The sequence below is a fragment of the Stenella coeruleoalba genome, assembly GCF_951394435.1.
Source record: "Stenella coeruleoalba genome assembly, chromosome: 11".
NCBI lineage: Eukaryota > Metazoa > Chordata > Mammalia > Artiodactyla > Delphinidae > Stenella > Stenella coeruleoalba.
In genome coordinates, this window is record NC_137157.1 from 86,692,316 (window position 1) to 86,705,045 (window position 12,730).

Consider the following 12,730-nt stretch of genomic DNA (forward strand, 5'->3'; position numbering starts at 1 on the left):
TTATTTATTTATTTATTTATGGCTGGCTGGCTGGCTTTGGTTCTTCTTTGCAGTGCGCGGGCTTCTCTTGCAGTGGCTTCTCTTGCTGCAGAGCACGGGCTCTAGGTGTGTGGGCTTCAGTAGTTGTGGCACACGGGCTTAGTAGTTGTGGCTCGCGGGCTCTAGAGTTCAGGCTCAGTAGTTGTGGCGCATGGGCTTAGCTGCTCTGTGGCATGTGGGATCTTCCCAGACCAGGGTTCAAACCCGTGTCGCCTGCATTGGCAGGCGGATTCTTAACCACTGTGCCACCAGGGAAGCCCAAAGGAGGTTTTTAGAATTAATTCCATCATCATCCTTTAAAACATATGTTTAGGACATCCCTGGTGGTCCGGTGGTTAAAACTCTGCGCTTCCACTGCATGGGCCATGGGTTCGATCCCTGGTTGGGGAAGTTCCGCATGCCTCGCGGTGTAGCCAAAACAACAACAAAAATGCAAAAACAACACCCCCAAACAAAAAACATACGTTTAATGTCAGTTGTCATCACTTCTGTGAACAGATTTTGGTCATCATTTGAGTCCATTTTCTAAAAAACACTAACCATCATCTGAGCCTTCAGCAAGTTGTGTAGCAGTAACATCAAAGATCACTGATCACAGATCACCATCACAGATATAATAATAATGAAAACACTTGAAATATTGCCAAGAATTACCAAAATGTGACACAGAAAAGCAAAGTGGGCAAATGCTGTTGGAAAAACGATTCCAATAGACTTGCTCAACATGGGGTTGCCCCAAACCTTCAATTTGTAAAAAAGACAAATCTGCAAAGCGCAATGAAGCGAAGCTCAATAAAACAAGTTTGCCCATATTAAAAAACAACAAACATTTATGACATACTTATGCATTCAGTGAAGATTTACTATGTGCAGAGCACTCTGCTAAGTGGCAGGGATACAGCGATGATACACACATGTAGTCGCTGGCCTCAGTGGTTACTAAGTGCTGTGATAGGGGAGAAGTTAAAGCTGTGAGGGACACAAAAGAGGAGAGTTTCATCCTGAGAGGGGTGACACAGTCCAGAAATGCGTCTAGAAGAGTGAGGTCTAAGCTGACTCAAGGGTAAGTAGGCATTTCTTAGACAAGGGCAGAGTGTGTGTGTGTGAGTGTTTGCGTCTCTACATTCCGTGAAGTGTGCGCCAGCAGTCAGATTTGAGGGGACAGGGTAGTGAGAGGATTAAGTGCACGGACTCTGAAGCCCTCTGTCTTTTTTAAAACTATTATGGTAAAATACACGTAAGATAAAATTTACCATTTTAACCATTTTAAAGCGTGCAATTCAGTGGCATTAAGTACGTTCACAACTATCTTGTGTAAAAACGTCACCACTATCTAGTTACAAAACTTTTTTATCACCCCAAATGGAAATCCCAGGGACTTCACTGGTGGTCCAGTGGTTAAGTCTCTGTGCTCCCAATGCAGGGGACCTGGGTTCCGTCCCTGGTCAGGGAAATACATCCCACATGCACACGGCAACTAAGAGTCTGCATGCCACAACTAAAGATCCTGCATGCCGCAAGTAAAGATTCCGCACACTGCAACTAAATACCCCGCATGTGGCAATGAAGATCCGGCGCAGCCAAATAAATAAATAATTTTTTTTTTTTTAAAAGGAAAGAAAATAGATTGAGGGACTTTCCTGGCAGTCCAGTGGTTAGGACTCCATGCTTCCACTGAAGGGGGCACGGGTTTGATTCCTGGTCAGGGAACTAAAATCCCACAGGTCCCGCGGTGCGGCCAAAAAAAGAAGAAAATAGACTGAACGTAAGAGGTAACTCTGCGTTTGGTTTAGAGGCTGGTGTAGTAATCCAGGTGGGAAATCACAGTGGCATTGAGGGTGGAACTGAAACCGAGCAGGATCCTGTGAGGCTCCTGGGCACACAAGCCTTTCTGTCCCGTTTTCTTGCTTGTAGGAAATAGAATCCAACCTCCATGACCTTTCCCAAGTTCCAAAGGGCAGATTCAAACAGTTGCTAATCAAGGGAGGAGTAGCCAGGAAACCACCCGAGGCCAGGAACCAGAGACGCTCATCAAGATTACCTGAGACCAGGTTAGAGGATTGCAGGCCCTGCACACACCCTAATCTTATCAGCCACCCCACCCTTGAACCGCTGCTATAAAACTCCTCATCAAATCCTCCTGGGTTGGGACACATAGTTTTTTGGGGCAGGAGCCCACTGTGTCCCTCTTTGCCTGGCAAAGCAATAAAACTATTCTTTTCTACTTCACCCCAAACTCTGTCTCCGAGATTGAACTTGGCACTGGTGCACAGAGCTTTTGGCATCAGATCTAAGTAGATATGATCAAGAGAGCCTCAGAAAAGAAAATGGACAGAAAGGTACATGGATCAGATGTAAGCATACGCTGATCTTGTTGATTTTACCTCTTAGATATAAATGTTACTCAAATACGGCTAGATTTCTCCAACTTGTTACCACTTCACCTGTCTAAGCTATCATCATCTCTCAAGTAGACTGCTATAATGATCTCCTAGAGCTTTTCCATCTCAATTATTATTTTTATTCCATATCTATTCTCGATCTTTTCTAATCTCGTCTCCGCATTGCAAAGTGATGTTAATAAAGTATTTCAGACATACGGAAAGGAGTAAGGAATAATGTATATTCATGTATCCAACTCACATGTTAAGAAAATAAAAATAGGGAATTCCCTGGCAGTCCAGCAGTTAGGACTCTGTGCTTTCACTGCCGAGGGCCTGGGTTCAATCCCTGGTCAGGGAACTAAGAACCCACAAGCCGCGTGGTGTGGCCTAAGTAAATAAATGAATAAAATAAAAATACATCTGGTTGTGTCCCTCTTGTAACCCTCTCCAATCATATTCTCCTTTCCTCAGTCTACCTGTATTTAAATATTGCAGATAAACACCATATCAGCATGGTAGGTACCTCTATCATTTCCTCACGTATCTGTGTACTTTTACAACATTAGTATGCGTCCCTTTGTGTATTTTGTATATTTTCTTGAATGTTTTAACGCCTCATAGAGATAAAGTCACATTGCATGTGTCATTCTGCCACTGCTCTCCACCCGCACCTCAATTAAGCTCCTGTTAGCGTGAAGTGTTCATGCTGAAACGTGTTGTCCTGGTCCGTTTATTTTCAGTGCAGTGGAATCTTTTCATTGTATGCATATACAAGAATGACACACTTATCTATTCAAAAGGCAGATCCGATCATGTCAATCTCCTGCTCAAGATACCTCAAGCAGTAGAGAACTGCTGATTTTCTGCTGAGGACTGCAATCACGTCTGGCTCGATTTCAGCCTCCTTCTACCACCAAAGCCTGTCCTAAGCCCCCGGCTTGTTCCCCTTCTACTAATTAACTCCTACTCACTCTTCAGATCTCAGCTCAAATTTGCTTCCATGAGAAAGTCTTCCACCATCTGTACCACACCTGCTAGATCGCTTCCTTTACATGCTTTCATAAGAATTTTCTAGAACAAATAACCACATGGTTGAATTCCTGTTAGTACCTCCTTAAACTAAAAGTCTGCGGAGGCCATCTCTATTTTTGCTCACATTGCATCTCCAAGAGCCATACCAAGTGCTTGGCACTTAGTAGGCATTCAATAAAACCTGGCTGAATGGATAAGAACAGCAATAAGTATCAGAAATATTTTCCTGCCTAGTAGATACATACTTCTATTTAATCCTGCTTAATTTAAACTTGTTAAATACTATTAAGCCCACAGACAATGTACTGATCCAGTAAGTTTTTATTCAGCAATTCATGAATCAGGTAGCATCCAATCTAGCAGACAGAAAGGCACTCCAAAGAGCTGTGCAAGGCTAGAGATTTTATAGACAAAAGCTAGAAGGTACAAGGCATTCCCTGATTGGTTAAAGCAGGACTACCTTCCTTATATGGGGTAAAGGGGAACTCTAGCTGGGTCAGGTAACTTGTGCTGAGCTGGCAAGCGCTGACTGGTTGACCTAGGTCTTCCTTTTCTGGGCGAGCTGAGGAGAGAAACTTGGTTAAGTTTTGGTTTGCTGATGTGGGGCTTAGCGTGAGCAACTCCACCTTGGGCCTATTTTAGATATTTTAACACCACTTATTCTAGAATTTAATTTCAAACCCTGATTGGGTGGCTGGGACTGCATACACCCTCCCTCTGTAAACAACTAGAAAACTGGACAAAATATATGAAACTACTCTTTTCAGACAGTGGACAACAAGAGTGCAGGACTGTGAACAAAGCTGAGAGAAGTGAAACCAATGAGATAAGCCCTACTTTGCTCCAGAGCCATTTTAAGGACAATGGTGCAGGGAGGGAGATCCCAAGCAGAGATAGCACTCAATACAAAAGAAGAAAAAAAGAAAAAAAGACTAAAGAACAGATGAGATAATAGCAAACAAATAGCAAGATGGTCGATTTAAACTCAACCATGTTGAGGGAATTCCCTGGTGGTCCAGTGGTTAGGACTTGGAGCTTTCACTGCCATGGCCCGGCTTCAATCCCTGGTTGGGGAACTAACATCCTGCAAGCCTCATGGCTCAGCAACAAAACAAAACAAATAAACAAACAAAAAAACTCTACCATGTTGGGCTTCCCTGTTAGCGCAGTGGTTAAGAATCCGCCGGCCGGGCTTCCCTGGTGGCGCAGTGGTTGAGAGTCCGCCTGCCGATGCAGGGGACACGGGTTCGTGCCCCGGTCCGGGAAGATCCCACATGCCGCGGAGCGGCTGGCCTGTGAGCCATGGCCGCTGAGCCTGCGTGTCCGGAGCCTGTGCTCCGCAGCGGGAGAGGCCACAACGGTGAGAGGCCCGCGTACCGCGCAAAAAAAAAAAAAAAAGAATCCGCCTGCCAATGCAGGGGACACGGGTTCAAGCCCTGGTCGGGGAAGACTGCACGTACCGCAGACCAACTAAGCCTGTGCGCCACAAGTACTGAGCCTGCGCTCTAGAGCCCACGAGCGACAACTACTGAGCCCGCGTGCCACAGCTACTGAAGTCCGCGAGCCTAGAGCCCATGTTCTGCAACAAGAGAAGCCCCTGCAATGAGAAGCCCACGCACTGCAACGACGAGTAGCCCCACTTGCCACAACTAGAGAAAGCCCACGTGCAGCAACGAAGACCTAGTGCAGCCAAAAATAAAGAAAATTTTAAAAAAAAGAAATGCACTTTAAATATAAAGACATATATAGGATGAAAGTAAAAAGTAGAAAAAGATATATGATGCAAACACTAATCATAAAAAGGGTGATGTTCCTATATTAATACCAGACAAAGTAGACATGCAAGCAGATAAGGTAAGGGGTCGCTGAAGATAGAGAACCAGGCTGGGCTTTCTTGACATAAGAGAAGCCATTTTGGGCCTAAGGCATTTTGTGATCCAAGCATGGCCACAATGCTTGCCCTTGAACAGGTCTCAGTAATCAATGACCTTCAGGGAACAAAAAATGCAGAAACAGAGGACTGTTATCAGGCAAGTGAAGTAACAAAAGCAAAGATAACAAATCAGTTGTAAAGACACCCAGTTCTATTTCAATGGTAAAGACTGGCCTAAAGCACTGTCTTGTGCTGTCTTGCAGAAATTAAATTCCTCCTCCGTTGCTCAACCACCAGATTAACTGGAATCTAAGGGATGATGATGTTGACTTTTTCTGATCCTCAGTGACTTCAGTCAACTAAAGCTTGGACTGGACCACCCAAGCCCCTTCATGAATATGCATGAACGCTTAGCTTAAAACTTACCCAATTTTGGTGTCCAGGGAGACACTGCTTTGGGAAGGATCCCTGGTGTTCTCCCTACTTGCTGCAAGTAATAATAAATCCTTCCTTATCCAGATCTTTCGCTTGGTTGTGTCTTTCGGCTTGATACCCACCAAGAGGCTAACCCAGTTTTTGGGTAACAGACATAAGGACAAGGAATTTCACCAGAGTTAAAGAGCAATACATTTCATAATGACAAAAAAAGTCAATTCATTCAGAAGACATAGCAATCCTAAATATGCATGTACCTAATATCAAAATTTCAAGATATGCTAGGTGAAACCTGACAGAACCAAAGGGAGAGATAGACAAATCCACCATCACAATTTTAGTTGAAGCTTCCAATACTGCTCTCAGCAACAGATAGAAGAAGATAGAATATCTTGAAGGACACAAAAGATATGAACAACATTATCTTTTCAAGTACACATGAAACATTTACTGAGATAGAGAAAATATGGAGACATAAATCCCAATAAACGTAAAATGACTGAAAAACTACAGAATGTTCCTTTTTAGTACAATAGAATTAAACTGGAAATTAATTACAGAAGTTATCTGGAAAGCTGCCCAAATATCTGGAAATTAAACAACAAATTTCCTTGTAACTCATTGGTCAGAGAAGTTGCAAAGGAAATTAGAAAATATTTGAAAGGAAACACAATCCATCAAACACAATCAATAAAATGGATAAACTCTAGCTAGAGTGATTAACAAAAAAGAAAAGGAATATACAAATTATCAATATCAGGAATAAAAGAGGGGACACCACTGAAGATATTAAAGCGTTAATAAGGGAGTAGCATGAACAACTTTATGCCAATCAATGAAATGGGCCAATTCACTGGAGACATAAATTACTAAAACTATTTCAAGAAAAAATAAAAAATTGGAATAGTCCTATATGTAATAATTAAATAAAATTTATAGTTAAATACCTTTCTGCAAAGAAAACTCCATGCTCATATGGCTTCACTGGTGAATTCCATTAAACATTTAAGGAAGAAATAACACACAAACTCTTTCAGAAAATAGAAGAGGAAACCCTTCTATGTATGAGGTCACTATCTGAAAACACCAAAACCAGACAAAGTCATTATAAGAAATGAAAGCTGCAGAGTAATATCGCTTGTGAAGGATAAACACAAAAAATCCTTAACAAAGCATTATCAAATTGAGTCCTGAAACAGAAATGCAAAGGACCTAGACTAGCCAAAACAATCTCAAATATGAAGAACAAAGATGGAGAACTTACACTATCCGATTTCAAGACATATTACAGTAATCCAGATAATGTCACATTGGGGAAAGAACAGACATATAGACCAATGGAACAGAATGGAGAGTCCAGAAACACACACACACACACATATATATATAATTATATTATATATATATAATTATATTACAGATATATAATTATATTACATATATAATTATATATAAAATGTGTACATAATTTTTATATATTACATATTTATTATATATAATTTATAACATAATATGTAACATATATATTATATAAAATATATGTTTTATGTATATAAAATTCTTTTTTCAATTGATCTTTGACTCTGTGAAGGCAATTCACTGGGGAATATATGAGTCTATTTATACAAAACTCTAGATAAAGCAAAACCAATCCACAGGGTCAGGAAGTGCATCAGTGGTTGCCTGGGGTGGAGGTTGCCAGGGGTGGGCTGGGGACATGATTTGCCAAGGTACAAGGGAACATTTTTGGGTGTTACGGTTTTCTCGTTATACTTGGTTTTGAATCATTCTAGAAAGTCTCATGGCTAAGATTTGGAGGTCACTTAGGGGAAGAAGACCTCATCAGATGGAAATGATCTATACCTTGATTGTGGTAGAGGTTAGATGGGGCATACATATTGCCAAAAAAAAAAAAATCACCTAACTGTACCCTTTGTATGGGTATATTTTATGTAAATTACAGCTTCCTAACAGTTCATCTAAAACATGAAATGGTTAAAAAAAAAATGCGGCTTCCTTGGATACGCTCCAGACTTAGTGAATCAGAAAGTTGAGATGGTAGGGCTAAGATTTGGAGGTCAAGTGGGGGCAGAAGCCCTCATCAGGTTGATTTTAACTGACTGACTAGTTTACCTCCTGTTTCAGGTCCAGTGAGAACTTAAAAATAGACATTTATTTTCTGTTCCTTATTCTAAAACTAAGACATGATTGCTTGCCAAAAAAATTCAGGGAGTGTAGGAATCTTTAAAGATCCAGAATTAACATTATCATATATATAAGGTTTTTCTGCAAATGTATAGTATACACATGTATTTTTAACAACATGGAGTCCTATGAAACATACTATTTTATCAACTACTCTTTTCACTTAATATACAGTGAACCACTTTTCATAGATTAGCCATACCACAAGAAGTGACTGCTTATGTATTAAGTGACTGTGTTCTCTCATTTATTTGAACAGTTCCCCAAAGATGGACATGTAGGTTGTGGGGTACTTTTTGCAGCTTGGCCTACTCAACACCCACTTCAACTCCCTTCTCACTGCCCTGTTCAATTCTAAAAGCTGGAAAGATAAATACTTGCTTTCTCAGATACCCCGGCAGGTCCGGCGGCCATGTCATCTGGGTCTGGCCAATGAGACAGAAATGGAAGCAGCTAATACTGCCTCCTGGGCTTCCTGCTCCCCAGGGGGCCTGCACCTGGGGGCCCCAGGTCCAGTAGTCACTGCCTAGAGCAGAGCCGGAAGGGGGCAGTCCGGTTCCCTCACAGCATCCCTCAGTCTCCAGACAGCCCTGGATGCCCTTCTGTTGGACTTCTAATGGCATGAGATAGACACCTTACTTAAACCACTAACAAAACAAACCACAAAATGCCGCTGGGTACTCACTAGGTTATTTCCAAGAAAAATTCCCAGAAGTAGAACTGTTGGATAAGAGTATGCGTTTTTAAATACTTTTGAAACGTTTTATCAATTGACACTCCCACCAGTCCTGTATTATTACTGACCTGCGTCCTTGGACTCTTTAATCAATAGAAATTGATAAGAGGACAGACGAGAACTTCACGAAAGGCTTTCTTGGGGCTCGTGCTGCAGCACCAGGGAACGGAAACAAGAAACAGGTGATCTTGCTCGTTTTCCGGGTATGGCTGGCTGGTTCCTCAAATGGCTGCGGGTGAGGCGGATTGGTGGGTGGGACCAGAGGCGTGGCTAAGGTGGTCTGCCCATCCCCTCCCTCGGTGGTGCTGTGCGCAGGGGTCATGCGCAGTCTCGTGCTTTTGCTCCCCGCACCTCAGACATGGCAGTAATTGTGTGGCCTTTTTGTAGCTTGTTGTTGATAACTGCTGGGACTGCATCATGCATGCAGTTATTTTTAGTCCTTTATAGTTTCTTTGTATGCTGTTGCTTGAGGAGGCGTTTATTACACTCTGCACGCCAGTAAAGGGTCCCAGGTCCCAAGCTATTGCATGGTGCAAGCACTCTGGTAGTGGGTCCCAGGTCCCAGGCTATCTCTATAAATTTACAACTTTCTCTACACTGTGCCAACTCAGGATATTATCACTTATTATTTTTATATTATAAAAAACAAAATAGCTTTATAGCGGTATAATTGATATACAGAGAACTGCACAATTTGATGAACGCGGACATATTCAAAGACTTGTAATACTATCACAACAATCAAGGGAATATACACATCTAACCCTTCCCAGAGTGTCCCTGTGTCCCATCGTGTTTTTGTGTGTGTGCAGGCAGTAAGCACAGTTAACGTGATATCTGCCGTCTTAAAATTGTTTTCCAGGGCTTCCCCGGTGGCGCAGTGGTTGGGTGTCCGCTTACCGATTCAGGGGACACGGGTTCATGCCCCGGTCCAGGAAGATCCCACATGCCGCAGAGCGGCTGGGTCCGTGAGCCATGGCCGCTGGGCCTGCGCGTCCGGAGCCTGTGCTCTGTAAAGGGAGAGGCCGCAACAGTGAGAGGCCCGCGTACCGCAAAAAAAAAAAAAAAAAAAAAAAAAATTGTTTTCCAGCTTTATTGAGCTATAATTGACATATAACATCGTATAAGTTTACTTCTTAGCAAATTTTGAAGTGCACCACATGGACTGTGGACTGCATTATCACTTTTTCTTTTTCTTTTTCGGTACGCGGGCCTCTCACTGTTGTCGCCTCTCGCATTGCGGGGCACAGGCTCCGGACGCGCAGGCTCAGTGGCCATGGCTCACGGGCCCAGCTGCTCCGCGGCATGTGGGATCCTCCCGGACCGGGGCACGAACCCGTATCACCCTGCATCGCCAGGCAGACTCTCAACCACTGCACCACCAGGGAAGCCTGCATTATCATTTTGTTTTGCACCATTTCCAAACTGATGGGTAAAAAAGATATCTCATTGTAATTTGTCTCATTTTAATTTGTCTATCTTTGATTACCACTGATAATTCATACATTTAGTGAACGCTTCTATTCCTTCTTTTGTAAATTGCGAGTTAGACCAGGGAACTTACTGGAAGCAGCTGCTTCCCTCGTCTTTGGCTGTGGGCAATGTTGGGGGATATGGCTAGCAGCCAATTTGTTTGAAATTCCAGCACCTCCATTACATCCCTGTCACTTTCCAGTAGGATATTACAGACACGAGCTCTGTTCCAGGCCTGCTCTTCGGCACTTTCCAGATGTCTCCACAAGCCCAACACACTTGGGAAGGATCTTGGTGAGATATGTTATGTCTCCAAGGGAAAAAAAAAAAAGAAAAAAAAGCTAGGGATCTTTGAGCAGCTGCTATTTTAAGGTATATGCTGAACAAGTTTCTGAACAGCGTGAGTTGCTACTTCAAATACAAAGGGTTGAATCATTCATTTTCTTACGCTGGGTGGAACCAGACAGTCCAGCAGTCAGAGAATAGCAATTTCTTACAGGTGACACGAATGTCCGTATAAATCACGTACCGTATAACAAATAACATCATTTGGGGGAATAACGTAATGGATTTTTTCAGGGGTGCTCTTCCATGTTGACATGGAATGGCACGTCTTCATTTACCCATTTTGAACTGTTTTCGTAATCACCCAAGGCTATGAATAAGGAAGTATGAATTGGGTATGGGGGCTAGAGTAAAAACTCAAACACAGCTGGGGACCGAGGCAAGGTCAAAAGTGTGTGTTGAAGCAGACAAAGAAAAAGAGAGAGAACAGATATTCCAGAGAGCCTCAGCCTTTCTACACTCTTGCATGTATGGACGCCGCCTTTCTGAGTCATTTTTTATGAATGATTTGCAGCCGGCAGGACCCAAGAGGGACCCACAGGCTCTGGATATCACTCACAGACACTGGGGCTTTCAGTTCAAGGAGCAGACCGGTGGTGATCTGCAAGCAGTGACTGTAAGTAGCATTGTCCTTAGGAAGGTGGGCTGGTATCTCCTTTGCCCCTCAAAGCTTTCAACTGCGCCCTGCAACAGGGGGCTGACCTCTAAGGACTATATGAGAGATTCGCAGACTTTTGAGTCTCAGGATTCTCACAACTTAACAACTACTGAGGACTCTAAATAGCTTGTTTTGTGGGTTATATCTATTGGCATTTACGGCAATAGAAATTAAAGCTGAGAAACATTTAAAATATTCTCATTCATCGAAAATAACAGTAATAAACCCACTTACGTGTTAACATAAATAACATGCTTTTTAATAAAAAAAATTGATTTCCATTGTTGTAACGCTCTTTTCTATCGGGATTAACAAAAGACAGCTGGATTTCCACATCTGCTTCTGCACTCAGTCTGTTGTCGTATCACAGAGGTCAGATAGCCTTTGGGAAACGCCGCTATTCACTCCTGAAGGAATGAAAGTGAAACAGGCAAATACCATATTAGTGTTATAATGAAAACAGTTTTGACTTCAAGGATCCTCTGAGAAGGTCTGGGAAACCCCCGTAGTTCCCGGCCACACTCAATACAACTCCTGTGACTTCTGAATCCCACTGGGTTCAGCCATTGGGAGCCCTGGCAATAAGACAGTGCCATGGGAATACTTCTTGCTCTGGCCCCTTCCCTGCAGGGTTGCATACACCGAGGCTGGCTTGGTCTCTTGGAAAAAGATTAAGGCTTCTTTCAAGTGACTCTCTTCTACGGGTTCCACTTACTTCTCCCCTTACCACTTTGGGCCTAGGGGTAGAACATCTCTAAGTTGTTGCATTATTTTTTTTTAGTTTTCTACACTCTGTGCACACCTTTGTAAATAAAAAGTGAATTTATCCTAATTTTTTTACTACCACATGTAAATAAAACAAAAATTCAAAAAATAACACAGAGCCTTATTATGTGCCAGTGGTTCTCAAGGTGTGGTACCTGGAGCATCTGCATTAGAATCACCTGGAAACCTGTTAGAATTAGAATTCAAATTTTTGGGCCACACCCCGGACTGAAAGAATCAGAAATTTTAAGAATGGGGCCCAGTGGGGCTTCCCTGGTGGTGCAGTGGTTAAGAATCCGCCTGCCAATGCAGGGGACACGGGTTTGAGCCCTGGTCCGGGAAGATCCCATACGTTGTGGAGCAACTAAGCCCGTGCACCACAACTACTGAGCCTGCACTCTAGAGCCCACGAGCCACAACTACTGAGCCCGTGTGCCACAATTACTGGAGCCCGTGTGCCACAATTACTGAAGCCCGCATGCCTAGAGCCCGTGCTCCACAACAAAGAAAGCCACCGCCATGAGAGAAGTCCGCATACTGCAGTGAAGAGTAGCCCCCGCTTGCTGCAACTAGAGAAAGCCACGTGCAGCAACAAAGACCCAAAGCAGCCAAAAATAAAAATAAATAAATTTATAAAAAAAAGTGCTTCAAGTAAAACCATACACACACACATACCAGGCAAACATAAAGACAAAAGCCCCACATAAAACCACCCCAAACAAATCCCAAAGAATAACATCAACTCTCCCCTCAACACACCCATAAAAGATTGGTAACAATCACTG

The 12,730-nt window shown here is 42.9% G+C and overlaps 1 protein-coding gene across 2 annotated transcripts in view; it reads right to left on the reverse strand.

Annotated features, from left to right (window-relative positions):
• AEBP2 (AE binding protein 2) overlaps positions 1 to 9,074 on the reverse strand; it is a gene marked incomplete at its 5' end in the record, with an annotated part of 101,339 nt that extends 92,265 nt beyond the window's left edge. The window contains one exon of one of the 2 annotated variants that reach the window (XM_079938045.1): positions 8,773 to 9,074. The remainder of the gene's footprint in view (positions 1 to 8,772) is intronic. The other variant, XM_079938046.1, reaches the window with a different exon arrangement.
• Positions 9,075 to 12,730: the final 3,656 nt, after the last annotated feature.